The sequence below is a fragment of the Cupressus sempervirens genome, chromosome 3 (assembly GCF_028749045.1).
Source record: "Cupressus sempervirens isolate cs-2001-9-10 chromosome 3, ASM2874904v1, whole genome shotgun sequence".
Lineage (NCBI taxonomy): Eukaryota > Viridiplantae > Streptophyta > Pinopsida > Cupressales > Cupressaceae > Cupressus > Cupressus sempervirens.
This window is the reverse complement of record NC_143120.1, coordinates 512,079,098-512,104,129: the sequence shown is the minus strand read 5'-3', so window position 1 is coordinate 512,104,129 and position 25,032 is coordinate 512,079,098.

Genomic DNA, 25,032 nt, shown 5'->3' with positions numbered 1-25,032 from the left:
CACTTGGTTCTACTCGGCATTAACTAAGAATTTTCTCGGCTCTTACTAGCTTGCTCGGCTCCTTCTCTCTAATGAACTTAGTTTGAGCTTTACAAAAGACCTAGCTAAAACCTTAAATCTTTGAAATGTTTCAGTGTGCCCATTCTTTGTAATATGTCATCAAATACACTTTTTCATCAACGGCTTAGCTGATCCTTGTACTTCATTACAACATCATAACTTCAACCTTTCTCTAGGTGTTCTAGTTACATCTTATTGATTGCTTCCTCCTTGACAATCAACTAATTGATAGTATTTAGATCACTAAAGCAATTGTCATTCCTGCAAGTAGCAAGTTTAACATCAATGACAAAACAATGATTGAGGACATTCTTTACCAGTTCCATATATTATTCCAACAACTTTTCTTATGATCATTTCAATCATTTCCAACAATCTCCCTCTTTGGCATTGATGGCAAACCAAACTGATCAAGTAATCAATTCAGTTACCACCAAGATTGTATACGTTAGCTTGTTGCATTTCACTACTAATCTCATATATCTCCCTCTATCATATATATATCTCCCTCTTACTTTGTATTGATCATTTTTCTGCATATTTCTCCCTCTTTGACATAAATGCCAAAGATGTAGCATCTTTATCATGCAGAATATAAGCTTTGGCTTCTAGTTGATTTTCTCCCTCTGTCACCATGCTTGTGACTGATTTGGAGTTTCTATTTCTGCTGTCATCCTTTGCATCGACCTGTTAATATTACAATGATTTATTCCTGTTGATGCAAGGCAGCTTTCTTGTTGCCTTAAGCAAATTGAGTTAGGGGTATGACCCCCAACGTGCCTCTAAGATATTCATAGGCATCCTTGGGCAATGGTTTGGTGAAGATATATGCAATTTGTTTCTTTGTGTGAATGTATTCCAACTTCACTTGTTTGTCTTCTACCAATTCTCTGACATAATGATACTTGATTGCAATATGCTTGGTTTTTGCATGCATCACTGGATTTTTGGATATGTTTATAGCACTTGTATTATCACAATACAATATCATAGGTTTTGTTACTTCTTCTTTCATTCCATTCAATAGATGTGTGAGCCATACAATGTTTGTGCAATTGACTGCAACTGCCACATATTCTGACTCTGCAGTGGACTGGGATATACATGTTTATTTCTTGCTAGTCCAGGTAACCAGCCTTCTGCCTCGAAATAATGCACCTCCACTTGTGCTTTTTCTGTCATCAATGTTTCCTCCCCAGTTTGCATTTGTATATGCATTGAGCTCAAATTTTCCATTTTTTTTGTAGTATAGACCAAAGTCGTCAGTCCCTTTGAGATATCTCATTATTCTTTTTACTGCTATGAGATGATTTTCTTTAGGATTAGCAGAGAACCTAGCCACTATTCCAACTGCTAGTGCTATGTCTGGTCTACTATGTACAACATATTGTAGTTTTCCAATCATGGATCTGTACATTATTTGATTGACTTTAGCTGACTCATCATTTTTGGATAGCTTATTTCCTGTGGCCATTGGTATGCTGACTGGTTTGGATTCCTCCAATCCAAATGTTTTAAGAATTTCTTTGATGTACTTTGATTGTGTAACAAATATTCCATGTTTGAGTTGATATACTTGCAATCCAACAAAAAATTTGATTTCTCTAAACATAGACATCTCAAATTCATGTTTCATTTTGTCAGCAAAGCCTTTGCAAAGTACTTCCTTACCTCCAAACACTATGTCATCCTCAAAGATTTCAGATACAATAATGTCTTTACCTTCTTCTGCTTTGATGTACATGTTGTTGTTATCATTAGTTCTTTCAAATCCAATTTGCACTAGATACTTGTGAAGTCTCTCATACCATGCTCTAGGTGCTTGCTTCAAACTATAGAGTGCTTTATGTAACTTACACACCATATCCCTGTTGTTTTAAATCAACAAATCCTTCTGGTTGTTCAATGTAGACTTCTTCTTCTAGTATACCATTTAAGAAAGTGAATTTTACATCCATCTGATAGACTTTAAAATCTTTGTAGGCAGCATATGCAAGTAAAATTCTTACTCCTTCCATTCTAGCAACAGGAGCAAATGTTTCTCCATAGTCTATTCTCTCTTCTTGAGCATAACCCTTATATACTAGTCTAGCTTTGTTTTTGGTAATCTCACCATTCTCATCTAGTTTGTTTCTGAATACCCATTTGGTGCCAATCACATTCTTGTCAGTTGGTCTGGGAACCAAACTCCAGATTTTATTTTTTCTTATTTGATCATTTTTTTCTTACATAGCTTTATACCAGTCATCATCTTGTAATGCACCATGTACTATTTTGGGTTCAGATTGGCTGATCAGACATGATTCATGTCTTAGTCTGTTCCTTGTCATTGGTCTTGCATCTTTGTCACCAATTATTTGTTCAAAAGGGTGATGTATTTTTACATATTTGGATAACCTTGGCTCTATCCTTATTTCCATGTTTGATCTTTCGGATTCAGGATCACTATGCACTTCGTTGTCAGATTGTTCTTCATCATGTATGTTGTCTTCAGAATCAGATTGTGCATTTTCTTCATTCTACAACTTGACATTTACTGGTTGTGATTCAGCTGGAATTGATACCTATTATTGATTTCCAATTTGATTGACATCATTCTCATCAATCATTCCTTCATAAGAATACACAAAGGTTCTTTACTCTTCCATTTTCTTTGGTATTTCAGCTTGGACTTCTGTGTGCTCATCAAAATTTACATTTGCACTTTCCAAAAATTTTTTAGTGTTAATATTCAAACACTTATATGCCTTACTTCTAGTGGAGTAACCAAGAAATATACCTTCATCACTTTTTGCATCAAATTTTCCATTTCTAACATCTTTAAGGATAAAACATTTGCAACCAAACACTTTGAAATGTTTTACATTGGGTGAGTAACCATACCATAATTCAAAAGGTGTTGTATTTGTACCTTTCTTAACTTGTACTCAGTTTAGTGTATGAACAGCTACACTTACAGCTTCTCTCCAGTATTTTAGAGCAACATTTTTTTCCATCATTAATGTTCTAGCACAGTCAATTACAGATCTGTTTCTTCTTTCAGCAATTCCATTCTGTGGGGGAGTTCTAGGAGCTGACGTTTGTCTTTTGAACCCTTTGTCATTATAGAATATCTCAAATTCATTTGATGTAAATTCACCACCTCTATCTGATCTTAGACATTTCAGGCTTTTTCCAGTTTCCTTTTCAACTCTAGCCACATACCACTTAAACATTTGAAAAGCATCAGATTTTTGTTTTAAGAACATAACAGTCATCATCCTGAAATAGTCATCAACAAATAACATTATGTATTTATCTCTTCTATAGCTTTGTATTTCCATTGGACCACATAAGTCAGTGTGAACTAACTCAAGTATCTCTTTAAATGTATAGTTTTTGCTTTTGAAACTTGATTTTTTCATCTTTCCTAGCTAACATTGTTTGCACATGATATTATCAGACTTCTTCAATTTTGGTGGACCTCTGACTTTCTTCATTTTACTGATGTTGACTAGATTGTCAAAGTTGACATGACATAATCTTCTATGCCATAACCATTCATCATCAAATTTTGCAAATAGACAAGAAACATCATCCATATCAAGGTAAAACAAATTACTCTTTGTTTGATCTCCTTTTCCTATCAATTTACCATCATTTTCATAGATTTTTGCAGTTTTGTTTCCAAATTCCACTTTGCAGCCTATATTGCCTAACTGTGAGACACTCAATAAATTGTAGTTTAATCCTTCAATATAGTATGCTTTGTCACATGAAATTTGTTCTGTGAGCTTAATGGAACCTTTTCCTTTGATTTGACATGGAGCATCATTACCAAATCTAACACTATTTCCATCATACTGAGTAAAGTTAACAAACTTACTTTTGTCTCCTGTCATATGATGTGAGCATCCACTGTCTATGATCCATCTGTCATTCTTGTTTATGCATGTTACTAGTGATGTGGCTTCTTCTTCATCAGATTGGTCCTTCATGGCTACATATACAACTTCATCATCATTGCCATCAGAATTTTCTTCAACAATATAACACTTCTTACCTTTTTCTTTGTAATCTCTCTTGTCATCATCTCTTCTGTTCTTGTATTTGTTGCCTTCCTTGGAATCCTTTTTCTGTGGACATCTTGCAGCAATATGACCTACTTCATTGCAATTGAAACAAATGATAGGCATCTTACCTTTGAATTTTCCTTTGCCCCTATGAAATCTTCTAGTGAGAAATGCTTCCAATTGTTCCACATCTTTCTCATCAGTGCTACTGTCACTAGATACATACTTCATTTTTCTTCCTTTCTTTGATTTCATCTGTTCGGCATCTTTTAGTGATAACTTGGCCTTAAAAGCGGATTCAGCAATTTTAGGTTTGTAGTTGTCAAAGTTAGATAATTCAAATGTAGTGAGTCTACCTATTATACCTTCAAAGCTTAGATTATTTCCTGGTATATATCTTAGCTCTTGTATTGCTGATAATCTAATAGCATAGATAGGGAGCAAGGTTCTTAAGAACTTACTATTAACAGTATCTTCATCCAGTTGACCACTCAAGCATCTTATTGCACTTACCACTTCCTTTATTCTTGCACCATACTGAGCAGCATTCTCATTTTATTCCATTTTCATGTCATCAAACTTTCCTCTGAGACTTTCTCTTTTTTCTCTTTGTACATTCTGATCTCCTCCATAGATGTCTGATAAGGCTTTCCACATTTTGTATGCAGTGTCACATCCTTTGATATCATCAAATTCAGCATAGCTGAGTGCAAAGGCAATTTCCAGCATTGTCTAGTTGTGTTCTTGCTTGTTTTTCATGTCTTCTACAGTAGGAGCACCTGTTGGATCTACATGTTCAGTGACAATTGAATTTTGGGCATAATCGCCTATAGATCCAAGATGTAGCTTCATCAAAATTTGTCGTGCAACAAAGTTTTCTTTGTTGAGCTTAGGAACTTCTCTCTTTGCCATTTTGATCTTTTCTTCTTGTAGTCCCTTTAAACTAAATCAGCAGTTGGCTCTGATACCAATTGTTAGAATTCTTTAGAATAACTGAGAGGGAGGGGTGAATCAATTATTCAAGGTCCAAAATTCCCTATTAATACCTTTTTATACTTTTAATGAATCCATATACTTTTCATCCATCCAGTACTTAAATAAATCATATAAGCAAGTTACAGTAAATCAATATGCAATGACAAAACATCCAAAATCAACACATGACACAATGATTTACGTGGAAACCCAATTTGAAAAAAACCACTAGTAACATGCTACTTGATTTTCACTCTTTTGAAGTGATGACCTGTTAAAAGCCTGCCCTGTTAAAGGCTTACAACACACTGTTAAATGTGACCCTGTTAGAGGATTTCACCAAACTGTTAGGAATGGGCCTGGTAAAAGGTCTTTAGAACATTCACTTGGAATGTCACCCTGTTAAAGGATTTATCTTATGGCTATTAAACCAACCTAAGTCCATAGGATTTAGACTAACTGTTACAATTGCTAGAAAGTAACGATAATATTCTTTTGATCTAATATAACTTACAACATACTTTGCAGATTTTAGATCACACTTTCAATTCAATCCTTATGCTTGGCTTCAATCACTTCAGCTCTGACTACTTGTCTCCCTTTCAAGCTTCGTCTCCTTGAGTCTTCTTACTCATTCTGCCAATGCAATCATTCTTGTGGTCGTCTATTCAAACAAAGTTCATGTGCTTTATTTTCCTTAGCACATTCTACAACACTTCATGCTTTTATGCTTGACCACCTCTCTCTCCTTAATCCTATTTTTGCTCTGCTTCTTCATTAACTTATGTCCACTTATATAGAAGTCTGATTTTTCTTTTGCCGCTCAATTCTCCCTTTCCAATTTTAGGGTTTCAAGATGGATTAGGTAGGATACAATGTATCTACCTCATATCTTTTTTTCTTCTAGAAACTTTGCCAATTGTTCCTCTAAAAAAAAATGTTCTTCATGGTGTTTTGTGCCACCAACTCATCATTCTTATCTTCCTTTTAATTCACAAACTTCTAGATAACAACCTTGTCGGCTTAGATCTGGCGAATCTTCGATTTCCAAAATAATGCAGCAACTTGGCATTATTGAGATACTGGTGCTCGGCACCTCTATGTTACTCGACACCTATACCTGCTCGGCAGTTGGTTTTTCTCGACACTTGGTTCTACTCGGCCCTTGATTCTGCTCGGCACTTGGTTCTGCTCGGCACTTGTTAATACTCGACACTTGTTACACTCGGCACTTGTTAATACTCGGCACTTGTTAATACTCGGCACTTGTTACACTCGGCACTTTTTAATACTTGACACTTGTTACACTCGACACTTGTTAATACTCGACACTTGTTACACTCGGCACTTGTTAATACTTGGCACTTATTAATACTCGGCACTTGGTTCTGCTCGGCATTAACTAGAAATTTTCTTGGCTCTTACTAGCTTGCTCGGCTCCTTCTCTCTAATGAACTTAGTTTAAGCTTTACAAAAGACTTAGCTAAAACCTTAAATATTTGATATGTTTCAGTGTGCCCATTCTTTGTAATATGTCATCAAATACACTTTTTCATCAATGGCTTAGCGGATCCTTGTACTTCATTACAACATCATAACTTCAACCTTTCTCTAGGTGTTCTAGTTGCATCTTATTGATTGCTTCCTCCTTGACAATCAACTAATTGATAGTATTTAGATCACTAAAGCAATTGTCATTCCTGCAAGTAGCAAGTTTGACATCAATGACAAAACAATGATTGAGGACATTCTTTACCAGTTCCATATATTATTCCAACAACTTTTCTTATGATCATTTCAATAATTTCCAACAATTTTATCTCCTTCATCATTAGACACACTTTTACTACAATATATACCATTTCATCTTTACTGTTATCAAAATCTTTAGCCATAAAACAAGATTTCTTACCTTTGTTCTTGTAGTTCTTGAAGCTCTTGGAATCCTTCTTACCTTTGTGCTTATTGATTTTCTTTTCATCTTTTTTTTCTCTATTTGGAAACCTTGTAGCAATGTGACCAACTTCTTCACAAGAAAAGAAGATTACAAGAACTTTATCTTTGTACTTTCCTATGCCTTCGGAATACTTTGTTGCAAGTAGGGCTTCAAAAACTTCAAGATCACTATTTGACCTCTCATATATTTCTTCTTCTTCACTTCCTAATTGATTGGGCTTTTATTTCTTTCTCTTTTTCTTGAGTGAAAGTTTGGCTTCAAATGTAGACTTAATACTTTTTGAGCTAGGAACATAGTTATCAAAGCTATCTAACTCAAAAGTTGTCAATCTTCCAACTTGAGCATCTAAAAATATTTTATTATTTGGATCACATCTCATCTCTTAAATAACAAACACTCTAATTTCATAAATAGGGAGAAGAGTTCTACATACCTTGCTTACAAGTGTTTTTTCTTGAATGTCTCCTCCAAATGCTTTGATTGCACTCACACTTGCGTTGATTCTTTCCACATATTTTACAATGTTCTCATTTCTCTCATTTTCATCTAATCAAAATGACCTCTAAAACTTTCAGCCTTAGCTCTTCTTACATTGTCATCTCCTCCACAGATGTCTTTTAGTTTGGTCCACATTTCATCAACAGTTTTACAATATTTTACTTCATCAAATTCAGCATAACTAAGAGCAGATGCAATATCAATTATCATGATGTTATGATTTTTATTTTCAGCAATATCTTCAATTGATAATGTTCCAGTGGGAGTCTTGTATTCAGCATCAAGATATTTATGGCCTAAATCACTGATGGTAGCCAAATGTAATCTCATAAGTCCTTGCCATGCTACAAAATTATCTCTGTTCAACTTGGGGATTTCTCTTCTATAAGACATCCTGATCTTTAGCTTAGGTCCTTGAAACCTTCTCTGCAAGCACCAAAAGCTATAATACCAATTGTTGGAAATATAAGAGGAGTATCTAAGAGGGCAGGGGTGAATCAATTACCACTAAAATAAATCACGGATCCCTTTAGATGTCAATACAAAATAAACTCTAAAAACTAAATATTGTTGATGCTCGACAAAAACAAATAAAATGTTGTAACTTAGGTAATACTGGATATGCTCTGTAAGTACTTAACATGAAAATCTTAGATGTTATTGTGATTGTCATTATTTTAATTTAGATGCAAACACATAAAAGAAAACAACATGAACACAATTGACACTAGGATTTAACATGGAAACCTAATTTGGGAAAACTACCAATTACAAATAGTTATTGTTTTAACTCTTTTGAAGTGAGCCTTGTTAGGAGCCAACCCTATTAAGAGTTAGAAAACACACTATTAGATATGACCCTATTAAAGGATTTAATCACCCTGTTAGGAGCGGCCTTGTTAGAGGTCTTTAAACAATTCAATAAAACTGCCACCTTATTAGAAGTTTTACAAATGATTGTTAAGCCAACTTTGTTAAGAGATTTAGATCAATACTACAATGGTTAGAGAGTAACAATGAGATGACCTGATTTTTGATGCAACTAAATTACTGATTATAGATCTTTGTTTTGGCTTGTACTTGATCCTTCTTGATCAAATATATATTTTCAACTTCACAAGGATATTCTACTTATCCTTTTGATTTTCTTCCTTATTGCACCATTAGATCTTCAAAATCTTCCATGCATTCACATCCTTACACACTTTCAAATTCACAACTTGACCTTATACTTATATCATTCATATTGTCAAGTTGACTCATATACAACTTAGAATAACTAATACTCATTACCTTAGTTGGCTAGAACCAATAAATTAATTAAACTCAATATGCCAAAATAAGAAAATCCTTTGTTAGCCAACCCTGCTTGGTAAATATTAACTCAGAAATGATTTTCCTATGTTAACCAAGTGAACTTGGTTAACATTGCATATTCATGAAGATCCTTTGTTAACCGAGTAAGCTCGGTTAACCACTGGTTCCATCCAACATTTTCTTCATTAACCAAGTGAGCTCGGTTAACACTCATCTTCTGTAAACTTTCCTTTGACATTTGAGTTAACTTGGTAGACACTACCTTCTAAACTAGGCAAACACAAGAAAGCTTGGTAGACACAAAAAATTGTCTTCACTGCCAAGTGAGCTCAACATGCACTAACTGATAATGATATGACATTTGTGTAACATCAAAGATAATACACAATTAATTAATTATATTCAATATTTTGAAAATAAATTAAATTAGAGATATATCTTAGATTTTAAAATTATTATAAAAATTTACCATAATTTATTTAAATCTTTTTATTATTATACATAAATGTATACACACATAGTAATAATTTATCTTTATTATAATAAAATATTTTGTTATAAATACAATAACAAAGTGGAATAAATATACATGAAAATGACAAAACTTCTAAACAATCTGAACTTGAAAATTCTAATTTCTAACATATCATTAATACATAAATATAATACATCTTTTATATATAAGAATTTTAAAAATTAATTAAATAGAATAATTATACTCAAATCTAATACAAAATTTCATATTTGAAAAAAAAAGTTGTAGAATAACTTTCTTTATTACTAAATCAAAATTTAACCATTGACATAGCATTAATAAAACTACTCACTCCTTCCAACCAATAAAAAGTGTTTTGACTCAATAGACATTAATCTATATAGATTTGACTAAAGTGACATAGAGTTGAACTGTTACATAGATGATGCATGGAATGGCATGTGCCATGTGGGATGGGTGGCATCCAAGCATAACCAATTTCCTACCTAGATAGTCAATGCCAATTTGCTGTCAGGTTTCATGTTTACTTGGCTCGGGATCGAATCTTCCTTCATGAGGTGGGGTCTATGGTTTGATCTGATGTCCAATTTGTACATGGTAATTGTGTTAGGTGGCTGAGTATGATGTTGATGTTGTGGACTATCCTTCGCGCACGTAGATTAGTTGATGCAATTGATTTCACTATCTCTGTCTTTTTCTGATTCAAAACCCCCCCTTTTTTTCTCTTCAGTGGACCCCTCTATTATATGTTTATGAAAAGCCATGACCCATAGTACAAGTCCCCCTTTTTTTATTGAATAAAGTTCACAACTATAGTGTCTGGTCTATTTTTTAATACAACTAATCTAATACAATAATCGAATACAATATAATATTAATTCCATTTTTTAAATGAGTAACTTATAAATGATTAATTTTGTTATCATAAAGATAAGTAATGATCTTTTATTTATTCATTCTTATTTATATTATTAATTAATTTACATAATATTTTATTTCAGATGAAGTTCATTGCATCTTATTACTATTAATAAGAGTGATGTTGTGATCCATCAAAACAAGCTCTTTAAGACTAAAAACTATACCAAAATTCTTAAGTTAACCAACACATTTGATGATTAAGTGGCTAATACATCCAAAGGTATGACTACATTTTCCTTTTTATATCATCCTAATCATAAATATACTTGTTTATCTAAATCTTGACCCATGGTGATGATAAATTTGATTAATGATTATATTCTAAAACTTCCTCCCATCTAGCTTATTGACACTAGAAAACCAATGCCTAAGTCATTTGATTACAACAATTTTTTTCAATACCATCGCCAACCCATCCATGATACTCAAAAGTGTTATGCTCTAAAAAATTATAAGCAAGATCTTATTGATTTGAATGCTATATATATTGATGTTAAGGTTAATAGTATGAATAAATATATAGTACCTCCTAATCATAATTTTAAAATCTACATCATTCCCTTTCATTTACATTCAACTAATGTCATTAATCAACCTTCTTCTCATGTTACTAATATTAGTTGTGATAATAAGGTAGAAGAAGTTGATCAAGTGGTTAATAATATTAAATCTCAATCTTAACCTTCAATCTTACCTTCACAGGAACCTAAACTTGTACATCATATTACCTTTGATCATTCTGATATGTTTAAAGCACCTAATAGTCCTCTCTAAATTACCACTAGGGTTGTTGATATCGCTTTGTATGGTGTTTGTATTGATCCTTCTTCCTACGTGAATGTTATCATAGAAGAACATATTTTTAAGAGACAATTTCATAAGGATACCTATGATGCATATAATGTTTGGATTAAAATTTGCAATGGTTTTCTTTATCATCCCCACAGTTCTATCAATCTTTTCATGTCTATTTTTGATAATATTGTTTATACTACCTTTATGTTATTCCTACACAGGTGATAAATTCTAATTTAAGCTTGGTATCGTGTGGCTTTCTTCTAAACAATTTGTAACCTCTCCTACTCATGCATGCATAAAATTTCCCAAAAGAAAATATTTTCGCCATCAATAATTCTCCTTATAAACTCTCACATCTTAGAGATTTTATTGAGATACATGTTTATTGGCTATCTTTTTATACCACACCACCTAAATGTCCCGATTATCTATATCAGTCCTATTGGAAATATTATATTGGCGAGCTTATCCTTCCTAAGGTTGATCCTCATGTAGCTATCTCGCCTACCCCACCTATTCCTCCACCTATCATTCCTCAACCTGTAGATTTTCCCCCTTTGGAACCTATGATTGTTGATCCTAATCTTTCAAGTTTATCTTGAAAAATGATTTGACACTAGCATACTCATCAACATCAGGAGAATCATCAAGCTAAGTCTAAGACCTATGCTTTTTCTCCTAAAGATAATTATTCATCTCAATCTTTTCATTCCTTTGATCAACCCATACTTGAGTGTGTCGAAAAGTTGATCATAATACTATGAAAATGGATCAACATGATGATTAGGTTTGTATTTTAGATTCTATTAATCTTGATATGGAGGATGTAGTTGATAAATATTTTAATGCAAATGTTAATGATAATAAACATGAAACTATTGATATGGATTATGATTTTACTAACAAGTGTTTCCTATGCAACTCACACTAACTCTTAATGAGTAGCATAATGACTCCCACTAGAGTCCTTGCTTGGATTCAGTGATGGTTCCTACTATGTTAGATGTTGTTCCTCTTGTGAGACACATACCTTTCCCTGATGTTATAGACCGATATGGGGGGCTCACATGATATGCTTGATATGGACTTCTCTAGCATGGCGGTCTTTTTATGTGTTTTGTGCTTCCCTATGTTGTGCTCTTTGTTATATGTTTTATCTAGATTTCCTTAGATGATTCTTGTTGTTCTATTGGTATAAGATGAAAAAGTAATCAAAAACATCATACATTATTCTATTTGTACCTCTCTTCTCCTATATGTTGTTACATATTATGTTCTACATTTTTTATTGTCCATATATGTGTCCTTGAGTAGTCTTCTAGGATGCTTGTGACATGGTAGCACCAATTTCTTTTTTTGTCTCCATGTTGTCAGACAAAGAAAACTCTTCTTCATACATCTTATATGTCTTTTCCTCCATTTTCTTTTTGTTCTACTTCTTTTGGGGAATGATGGAATTTGCTACTTGTTGTTATATTACATATTATCATATGATCATACTAAACACAAAATTAGTATATCCATCCATGTTCTCCCTTTTGTCATATGTTTATTTCCCTTGAATTGTTCTCTCTTGGGGGAATTTCTTGGTGGAAATGTTCCTAGTGGATTATTTTATGATTCCATTAAATTTATTTATCCCATTGATGTGCTTTAAATTTCTTTAATGTGGGGGTATACACCTACTCACTTTTGGACACACACACATTGACAATTGTGTTTCCTCTATTAAATTACTTATAGTTAATGGGTGCTTATTTTTGTTCATTTGGATCTCTCTTTGGACTACTAATAGTTTGGAAAGCCCCATATTTTCTCTTGATCCCTCTTTGGATTAACAACAATTTAGGAGGCCTAGTCATTGTTTGATCCTTCTTTTGACTATTGACATCCTAGGAACCTTGATAAGATTTTTGATCTCTTAAGAATACACACATCCTTATTCCTAGGTCATCTTTCTGATTCTTCTTTTTGGGGAATGGAGTTCCCTTGAGGATGTATCCTTTTGAAGAATTGAATAACATTACACACACACACACACACACTTGGTAGACCATTCAATTCTATCTTTTGTTGTAACACCTACCTTTCTTTTTCTGTGTAGTTCACAATAAGGAATGAAAACTTTATTGGGATATTTGGCTACACTTTCTTGTTAGTGACATCTCTCTTTTTTTTTCTCTAGGTATGATTAAGACTCAAGTCTCTTATGGGCTCAATGGTTTCTTCATCTTCTTAGTCATGGTAAGCTCAACTCTTCCCTTTGATCCACTCTACTATGATTTTGAGGAACCTCATACTCCCGCTAAAGTGGGGACTAAATGTACCATATTAAAATGGAAACACTCATTATTTAACACCTTTTATCTTTCATCTTCTATCAACCTTATGGACCATGGGTGGATTCATGCTTATTTTCCTTTTTCTCTTGTTATTTTTTCCTAATTTCATTTGTGCAGCTTCTAAGGCCTCAGGGTTGGCTTTCCATGGGGAAACCCTAAAACATGTCAACAAATTGGACCTCTTATGGCATAGGTTTACCTTCAAATTTGACCTATTCCTTGAGTATTTTGTATCTAGGGCCTAGCTTTATCTCAAGGTTTTAAATTTAATTATCAAGTGTCCTTGTTGGCTTGCTTTTTTTTTGCACCCAAAAAATTGGTATAAAAGGAAGCCCAAACAACACATTTTCACATCAAGATACAATAAAGATACATAAATTTCTCAAGTTACATCACACATTCAAGCATTCAAGCAAGAAGATTCTCATCAAGCATTCAAGTTGTTCAACGATTCAAGGATTCTTTGTAAGCAAGTCCTCTTCAAGATCTAGCATTTTTTTTTCCCACCAAGGGAGAAGATATACATTTAGGGATTTATCATATTATTTATTGATGCACATTTACATCCATGGTTGTATGATGTGGTTTTGGTAGATTCATTGCATTTGTAGAGATATCCTACATCCATTTTTGCAAGTTCAACATCAACAACATTCAAATATTACAAATCCTTATTGACAAGGACTTCCATGACAAAGGTGAATATTTAAATTTTTCTTTCTTTAATTTATATATTTACATTTAAATTTTTCTTTCTTTAATTTACATATTTACATTTAAATTTAAAGGTTGATTCCTCAATCTAGGGCTTGACCAAGGCAAGCCCTCATCCACCCAAAACAAAGAACACAATATTTCATACACATAAGTAGGTTATTGGGATTGCGATTACAGATCAACAACACATTTTTCAAACTATTTCTCGAGAGGTTGGATCAAAGTTGCTACAAGAACCCATGAACATGATGAAATTTTCATGGTCTTTTGTAACTCAATGACATTTTCAATGCCTTCTTGAGACCTTGCAAAAAATAGTGTAGGTTTTTTTATTGTGATCATGAATTTTTAGACAAAATTTCTCTCGTATTTTTGGATCTACATTTTTCGGAGCAAAAAAACACATTCCTATATACCTTTCAAGAACCTACACCTATCTTGCACTTCTCATTTAATCAATTATATCACTTACACTTTTACATTCACACATCATTAATTAAAATTTCATTGCATGAAAGAGAACTTGTTTGTGTACTTTCTTGATGTGACTTGACTTTAGCATTAGCATCCCTTTATCTCCTTGGGGTTTTTCTAATCTAAATTGGATTATATTTAGAGTTATGTTTCAAAGTCCATGTTTCTCTTGTATTGAATGACTTAGTGTGAAGGTGAATAATTCATGGGTTCATCTTATCATATTAACATCAATAAATTTATTACATTCATTTTCCCCCTAAACAAGTTGGAAGGATATGGTTGAGATCGAGCCAAATTTTCAGCTCCCCATAAAGAACTATCTTAGTCAGGGTTGAGGTTGGACAATATACATTGATTAAATGGAATTCCATGTTAGAGAAGAACATTCTCCACCTGAATGTCATCTAATGTTGACTCTGTGATATAAGGAAGCAACAACCTAAGGCAAGATTCCATAAAATCCCCAACACACCAAATGTACAAGATGACAACCAAGAAAAAAAATTCCATTTCTTCCAACCTCTCATATGCTTACTACTTCATCCTTAACCCAATTAGTCTCTTGCAAAAAGACAAAATTTTCTTTGGATTGATCTAATTAGCATATGATAAAGTTCCATTTGCTAGGAGAAATGAATCCCTTAGCATTTCCATGTTAAGATATTTATTTCTCTTTGGACATATTCCTTCACATTCCAAAGTTCCCTTCGGCATTTGTTATTGTTGGCCATTACCAAATTTTCCATATTGAATTCACATGCTCTTGAGCCTAAAGTTTTGAAAGCAATTTTTTTGTGGTTTGAAAGTGTTTTCTAAATACCCTTTTATGTCAGATAGATGTCTTTATCTATATCCTCCTCAATCTCATCGTCTAACTCAAAATCACTCAAATTTTTAGAATTAGGTTCATCCTCCCCATCAACTCTTTCTAGGGTGAGTGTAGTTGGATCATCTAAAACATTATCACTTGTATCTTGTTTTTCATCCTCTTTGTTAGTTGTATTGTCTTAAAATAAAATCACCCATCATTTAAGAGCTTTTAGCTCCTCCCCTTTGGTGATTTTATGGTGTATGAATGCATTTGCACTCAAACAATTATTTCTCATGCTCTTTCATATTTTTATTGATTCCTTTTGTACAATTTTTTAGACCTCAAGGTTATCTCTCATTGGGATAACCTGGGTATAGGTCAATCTGGTTGACCTATATTGGTATTTGTTAACCATGTTGACCTATACCTAGGCCATTTTTTATCTGTGGACCAAAATTGCCTCAAATGTTTAATTTGTTTCATTCAATGCTCCAATCAACTCACTTTATTTTTGGGCATTAAAAGGGCTTGGGAATTTTAAGATCACCATAACATCACACCATAAGTACACCTACACACAAGGAGATTAGTCAAGACATGCATCAAGTTATCAAATATTTCTTCAAGAATTTCTCAAGTTGCATTCAAAGATCCAAGGATCAATGTGAACATTTCCTCTTCAAGATCTAACATTCATTATTGGTCATCAAGGGAGGATATCTACACCATCTCAACACTCTTCTTGTTCTTCTTCCTTTATGCGCGCGCGCACACACACACACACACACACACACACACATGTGTGTGTGTGTGTGTGTGTGTGTGTGTGTGTGTATCCATGATTTGGATTTGATTAGATCCACTACATTTGTAGATATTTCCTCCATCCTTCTTTAAAATTTAACATCAACATTATTCACTCATTGAAAAATCCTTATTGATAAGGGTTTCATCAAGTAAGGTAAATTATTATATTTCATTTCATTTCAAGGTTGATTCCTCACCTAGGTCATGACCAAATCAAGTCTTCCCCTAAAAATAAAACAAATTTCCTCCTATTTGTAGGTTTAGGATTAAAGTTTCAAGTACATATTTGGATACTCTTTTCTAATATTTTTTTGGATTTGTGGAGTTTTTGGAGCTAGGTACATGTTGACCAGGTTGACCTATATCCAAAAAGTTTACCTCTATCAATATAGGTCAAGGAAGTCAACCTATACCTAGGAAAAATTAGAGACCGACTGAGTTCAATTTTTCAAGTTTCCTATGGACTGGGTAGAGCCTTTACTGTTTAAGGACCTGCAGGTGGAAGAAAATCAACATTCTTTTCCATCTTTCAATTTTACTCTCTTAAGATATGTATTTTTCCATAGATCTTACCTTGATTTTTTGGATATTATCTTTCATGTGCTTAGTTACCATTTTTTTTCCTTGTAATCTCAATCAACCTAGTCAATTCAGTCGAATCAATTTACCTTCACATCAAAAACTAAGGTGAATGGACATTGTGTGAAAGAGGCTTTCTCACATACTTCATGTTGTAATTAAGGTTTAGTATTGGCATCCCTTTATCTTACTTTGGTTTTGCTAATCTAATTTGGGTTATATTGGGAGTTACGTTTGGAAGCCCCTCTTTCTCTTGTATTGATTGGGTTAGGGTGGAGATCTTTAGCTAATGACCTCATCTTATTTAGTTTATATCAACAAATTCATTGCTTCCATTTCCCCCTAAACATTAACAACTTCCTTTAGGTGAGTAGTCACATTCAAATCATCCATTGTAGTTACATCAGTGAGTGGTTTTGTAACCTCTTTTGTAAACAAATCTTCTAGGTAGATCATTTTCATGTTAATGAGTGGTAAGGATTCTTTTGAAGCATGAATTTAAGTATCTTGATGTTGAGGACAGGCACATAGACCATGATCTACCCTTTGATTCTCAGTCATAATCCCTTATGTCCCCAAATGTGTTTCCTTTGAAATGGGACTATGTCCTTCTAATTTGGAATCATGGACTTATTTATTAACTTCATAAGATGGAGGGATTGTGGGTTTTTGATCCAAATTTAGTACATTATCCAAGGTTGTGGGGATTTGATTAACAATCTTTTTGAGAATCACCAAAGTGGCTTGACCATTGTATATTTTTCTTGGAAACTTTCTATACCTAAGAGCCTCGTTATGACTATGTCACAATTTCACCCGAGAGTGTATTAAAGGGAGGAATTTGATACCAAAATTGGTGAAATCCCCTCATGTTTCATTTGCTACCATACTAATGATTTCCTAGATCTACCCTGGGCTTTTAGTAATTTCCTTCAAGAGCTCCCCAACCTAGTATTTTTTTGGAAGTTCATAAAGTCAAACCAAAATTAACTTTTTGTCAAATTTAAATTTGCAAGGGTTGAAGTTCAAAATCTATTTATCCATGCAAATCTAGTATCTATTTAAAGTGAGACTTCTATGCTTTAGATGTTAGCCCCAACTGATGATGCATATAAGGATGTTATGAATGTATTTAAAAGAGTCATATTAGTTATTATGTTGTCAATGATGTCAATGTCTTAGCTGGATAGACATTATGATGACTCAGTAGAGCTCTAAATCATTTCATTGATGAAGAGGATTTGAAGAAAGAATGTTGATGACAAAGTTGATAAGCATGATATTCAATGGGTACTTGAATGAGTTGGATAGTGATAATGTAGTATTGGTTTGATTGTTTAACAATCATGTAATATTGTAATGTAATGAGCTATACAAGCTATACTAAGTGACAAGGTGAAAGAAGGAAGACAATGTTCACCAAGTGACTATGATTGTCACTAAGTAGTTGGCTAAGCAAGTGAAAGTTCATTGTTAACCGAGTAAGTTAGTATTAATTGAGTGATGTTTTATCTGAGTGAAATGTTATGTCCACTAAGTATCAACAAGAAGAACAAGTTTGTAAAGATGGAATCTAAAACCAACTTTTGATGAATTTTAAGAATGTTTGAGTAGTTCAAAGGTGCGAGTCAAAGTTTACTACAAGATCTATGGATAGAAAAATAAAATGAAGATCTGATGATGGAGATTGAAGAAAGCTAATGACGAGCACAAATTTCTATGAAATTTTTATTTTCTAAGTGACAACATGCAATGAATCTGGTTTTGATGATTGTGGTTAAGTGACAAAACCTAGAAGAATTTGGAAGCATAGTGTATACCAAAAAAATAGGCACACTTCTATAAACCCTTATTCTCAAGAATAACCATTGAAGAGGGCATCTCAAGAGATGGGTTATAGCTCTCTATCTTTGACATACAAATGCACAAATAGAAGTATGATGACTCTCAAATGAACCTAGCTATGCAACCCTTGCAAGGTGCACCATAGAACGAGAGATTCAAAGTGGGAGAAAGAATGCTAGCATCCAAGAATCACAATGCAAGTGCAATGTAATGCAAGCTATATGTCATATCCACATTTTAAGATAGAATTTTAATTATAATTAGATAATACAATGTATTAAACAAATAATGATAATAAAGTTATATTAAAACAAATACTAAAATATAAAACTAGGAAATAATAATTATTTAATCTACATTATTAATGAAATAATATTTAGTAGGATATTTTAAAGAGTTAAAAAATAATTAAATTTCAATGAGTAAATAAAGAAATAAAATTAAATGCAAGAGACAATATTGTAGAAAGTATGTTAACTTTCTAAATAGAGTTTAATAAAAAATAATAATAAACACAAATAAGTTAGTAAATAAATAATATAACATAGAATAATATACATTAACTAAATTTAATGAAAAGTCAAGAGATGTTTAACAAATAGACATGACTCCTTAAAATTAAGATATAAAAGGGAGGAGAGTTTATTTTAGAGAAAAGAAAGGAGAGGAGAAGAGAGGAGTTCAAACAGGGAAAAATGGAAGAGGAAAGTAATAAGAAGAAAATAAGGAAGTGACTTTCTGAAAAGGTATCATTGATATTGAAAGGATGTGAACCTTCAAAAAGGTCATAATTATGAATAGTTGTGACTCTTCAAAATATTGTGATTATAAAGTATTGTGACTTTTCCAAAGGATTTTATTTATGAAGTGTTATGACTTTTGAAAGGACTGTAACTATGATTTATTATGACTTTTCAAAGGATTTGTATTATGAAACATTGTGACTTTTGGAAAAGAAGAAAAAAAAATTTTTTTTTTTCCTTTTCTTATAATTAGAAAAGGAAGAATTTTAGAAAGTAAATATAGTGTTGAGATAATTCTAAAAGGATTAATGTATTGATGATCCAACTAAAGATAGAGCCATATGGACCGAGAAAAGAAGAAGGTAAGAAAGGTATGTTTATGGATTATATTTGTTTAATTATATTTATGAATTTATTTATATTAATGAATCATACTTGTGGATAATTGTTAGTCTAAGAATGGTTTTGACAGTTGAGTGCCAACACACTTAACCACTTTCTACATTAAAGTCGAGTACACTATGTATGCCGAGCCACAAGTTGTGCAGAGTCAAGAAAGCGATCAGGTGCCGAGTGATCTTTAGGTGCCGAGAAGCCTTTAGGTGCCGAGTGAAGATCAAATGCCGAGCATGATCCAGGTGCTGAGTCATAAATAATGTCGAGCAAGATAGGAACGATACAGGAGCTGAGTTACAGAAGGTGTCGAGCATCAGGAAGCAGTAAGTGCCGAGTAACTCAGAATCAGCATATGAGTTTGTAACTTCACAAATTTAGATGTAAACTATTTTCATGGCCGACATATGAAGAATATCGAAGGATTTAAGTGATAAGATCAAATAATTTATATTTCCTATGCAATCTACATGCAGCCAATAAGAAAAATGGAGAAGGCATGCAACCAATGATAAAAGTGTAAGGAATGAGCGAGAATCAAAGATTCAATATGGATCGTAGATCCATGTCTAACCCTAAGTATTTGAATGTCTTTATAAGGAAGACAAAATCTCATTGAATCATGTAGTTGGATGAAGGAAAAAATGAAAACTCTAGTGGAGTTCAGAGTGAAGAATAAAAAGACTTGAAGGAAGAGATCAACAATAAAATATCCAGTTAATCAGAAAAAAGAAGGGGATACAAACGAGTACCAGATCTCAGAGGATCAAGGTCAGAAGAAAGTAGATCAAGTGCTTGTATTCAACAATCAAGGATTGTAAGCTATCAGGTTTATTATACCTAATACTCTTTAGCTATTGTATTAGAAAGGAAATCCTATGATGATAGGTTGGCTTAACAGCTATTTTGTAGATCCTTTAAAAAGGTGATTAAATCCTTTGACAGGGTAACACTTCATGTAAAGTGTTTGTAAATCCTTTAACCAAGTCACTATTGATACAATGTAAAGCCTTTAACAGGGCAAATCATCAGAAGTGGTCAAACATTATTACTGCAGTGATTTTGTGGGTATCATCCCAACCCCAGTTTTACCTTCTTATTCTTGGAGGGTTTCTGGGTTACCAAAATCTCAAGTGTTATGTGGTGATGCATATTTTTTTCTCATGATTGCTTAATGTTTATATGCACGCATGTTCATTTCAAAGATATGTTATTAAGGATTTAAAATAGGTCAAAAGCTAGTACTTTTGATTCACCCCCCCCCCCCCCCCTCTCAAAAGCATTCTTTCAAATAAGATATTACAACAGATAATATCGTGTTAACCTATGGGGTTAGTAGCATGGATATTAATGAGACTTGAAGCATAGAGCATGTGAGATATTAAGATCTTCATTGGCAATCATGGCTGAGAATCAATGTAAACTCAAAGCATGGAGTATGTGAGATATTAAAAACTTTATTCTCTGTCATGGCTGAGAATCAATATCAAAGCATGAAACATGGAGATATTAAGGTCTCCATCGTCTTCCATGGTTGATAATTGATGTGCCAAAATATTATGATGTTGTCAACATATGCATATATGAGTAGCCTTGGATAGAGGATGCCCTTCCAAGAAGAATCTTAAGGGGTGAACTCCTAGGAAGATGATGAGGTAGCTATGAGCTAGGAAGCCCAACTTGAAAATGTCCTTAAGATTGGGTTTAACTTAGAGAGTAGAATAATATAGTTAGTTTTGTTATTGTCATGATTCTAACCATTATTTTTCAAGAATTACTTGTCCTAAACTAACCCTAATAGTGGGGACATTACACTATGCTAACATGACATGCAAAATACAAGCCAAGTTAAACAAATATGAAGAGTAAAAAATTTTGGTTGCCATTCCCACGTAGTTTTTCATATTAAAAATCTTGGTGTCAAATGTGTGATTGTTATTATGTTGCAAGTTGATTATCATGATATTTACTTTTTATTGCAATTTGGTAAATGATCAATAGCAACTAGGTAACAGAACAATTATATTAATAACAGTTGGTAATAACAAGAATAATGAATTAACAATCTACAGTGAAATGATTATAAGTGTTAATTGTGAAGTTGAATGAGAATACCAAGTGAATTCTTTTTATGCTAATAATGTTTGATTTGGTAATTAAGTGTTTGAAGGGATTGTAGGATAACTAAACATAATTGATTCACACCCCCTCCCCCCCACCCCCCATATCTAACAATTGGTAATAGAGCACAATGCTTGGAGAAAGAAGTTTAAAGGAACTTGAGAAAAATAGCTAAAGATGTATAAGAGAGAGGTACCAAAGTTGAATAAGAGAATTTCTCATTATGCAAAGATCAAATGAGGCTACACCTATCCAAAATTGGAGATAATATTACTCACTAGTTGGACAATGAATACACTACATCTCCTACTCCTATGATAGTGGAACAAATGACAGAAGAGGAATCACAATAGCCTAATGATTGAGATTGCATCTGCTCATAATGATGTCAAGTTTGATGATATCAAGAACTGCAAAAATGCTAAACATAAGTGGGAAAAATTGAGACATATATGGTGGAGATCCAAAAGTGCTAAGAGCTAAAGATAAAAGTCTTAGAGGAAAATATGATGACATGAGAATGAAAGAAGCCGATAATGTTGCACAATATGTGAACCTAATCAAAGAAGTTGTAAGTGAAATCAAAGTTGTTGGAGGTATTATCAATGATAATGAATTTTTAAGTAAAGTTCTTAGAACTATTCTACTTATTTATGCTATAAAAGTTTATGCAAATCAAGAAGTAAGAGCTATGCATGTCAATGTTTTGACACTTGATAGTTTAGTTGGTTAGTTGACTGCATTTGAGTTGAGAAATTATGACAATAGTATTGTTACACTTGGAAATTCTTTTAAGTCTTCACTAACCATTGGAAGTTCAAACAAAGAGAAGAAAAGTAAGGAACAAAGTGAGTCTAAATATGAAGATGATTTGGATGAACTTGAAGCATTCCTTGCTAGAAGGTTATCAAGAGGTAAATTGTCCCTGATTTGTTTCAAGTGCAATGAGGTTGGTTATTTTTCTTCTAAGTGTCCTAATAGAAGTTAGAGTGAGGGAAATGATAAGAAATATTACAATTACATGAAGAACAAGGACTATAAAGATAAAGGGAAGAAATCATGCTACATTGTTGAAGAACAACACACCGAGTCTAGTACTAATGAAGAGAAGGAAGTGGTTGAGATGGTATATGTTTCTATTAAGGAAGATCTCAATGGAGAAAGGTTGAGAATGAAATTGCCTTTATTTCAAATGTTAGCAAGAATTATTCATAGATTATAAACAGTGGATGCTTACATCACACGACTGGTGACTAAAGTAAGTGTGATGAATTTGAACAAATTGATGATGGTGGAATTGTTAAGTTAGGTAATGATGTTCCATGTCTAAAGAAAGGAAGAGGGTCACTAATGTTTAATGATAAGATCATATGTGATGGTGTATACTAGGTACAAGGGCAAAAGTACAATATATTGAGTGTTTCTTAGTTGAATAATTCATGTCAGAAGCTATAATTTCATAATAGAAAAGTCAAGATCTTTGATGACGAAGGAAATCTATTTGGAAATGGGATGCAAAAAAAGGTAACCTATTTTATTTTGATCCTACTACTGAGACATGTTTATTTTCTAAATTTGAAGATGTATGATTGTGGCATAAAAGGTTGTTTCATGTAAACTTTGAGAACATGGTGAAGGTTAGTAGAAAGAAATTATATTCGGACTTTGTAAATACTAATTTGTATGAACCTATTGGTATAAAAATTTCTTGTGGTGATGTGGATACTTCATATTGTTTGATGATGATTTTATTCCAGAATGATGACTGTCATGTTCAAGAATTTGAAATCACATGCTCTTGATATGTTCAAATGGTATAAAGCTTGAGTTGAGAAAGAAACTAGCAAATCATTGAAGTGTTTAAGATCCGATAGAGGTGTTTAGTTTATGTCTATTGAATTCACTAACTTTTGTGTTGAGAATGGTATTAATAGACAATTACTTGCACTAAGGACACCACAAAAAAATGAAATTTCTAAGAGAAGAAACACATTAATTGTGGATGGTGCAAGGATATTTATGATTGAAAAGGATATTGTACAAATGTTCTAGAAGGAAGTTGTTTATACTCTTAACTAAGTTTAGTTGAAGAAAGAAAGAAATAAGACACCCTATGAACTATGGTATGGTCATATACCTAATGTAAGTTTTTCAAAATCTTTGGGAGTAGGTGTTACATTCATAAGGATGCAAGAAATGGTAAATTTGATTCAAAAGGAGATGATGTTATATTCATATTCATCTAAGAGTAAAGATTAAAAATAATTGAAAGTGCAAATGTGAGGATTGATGAATTTGCAGATAAGAATGATGTGGAAATCAAGAAGGAACCCAAAGATCACAAAAAGTTTGTGTATGTATAGGAATACACACTAGATACACTACCCAAGTTACAACAAAGAGCTACTGAGATATAGACTACTTTTTCCCAAGCATCAAACAATATAACCCTTGCAAGAAGATGAACCCCTATCAAGTGAAGAAAATGTTGAGAATTAAAGACTCGAACCTATATTGAAAATTTATGTTAAAAAGAACCATTCAACTAAATAAATCATTGGAGATAGAAGTGTTAGAGCACAAACAATAAGTTAAGAGACAATACATGTTTGATAATTGATTTTGAACCAAGAACATTTAAGGATGCATTGTAAAATGAGAATTAGATAAATTCTATGAATGAAGAGATTGATTAGATAGAGAAGAATAACACATAGATGTTAGTACCAAGACATGCAAATAAGAATGTGATAGGAATAAAGTGGATTTTTAGAAATAAGCTGAATGAAAATGGAGAAGTGGTAAGAAACAAGGAAAGAATAATTTGCAAAGTATATGCTCAAGAAGAAAGAATAGATTATGGTGATACTTTTACACTTGTGGCAATATTAGAAGGTGTAAGAAAACTATTGGATTATGCTACCTACAAGAAGTTCAAAGTTTACCAAATGTATGTCAAATATGAATTTGTGAAAGGAATACTTGAAGAAGAAGTATACATTGAATAGATAGAAGGATTCATTGAACCTGGTTAGAGAAACATGATTTACAAATTGAAAAAGGAATTGCATGGACTGAAACAAGCATCAAGAGCATGGTATGAAAGGTTACATTCCTATTTGA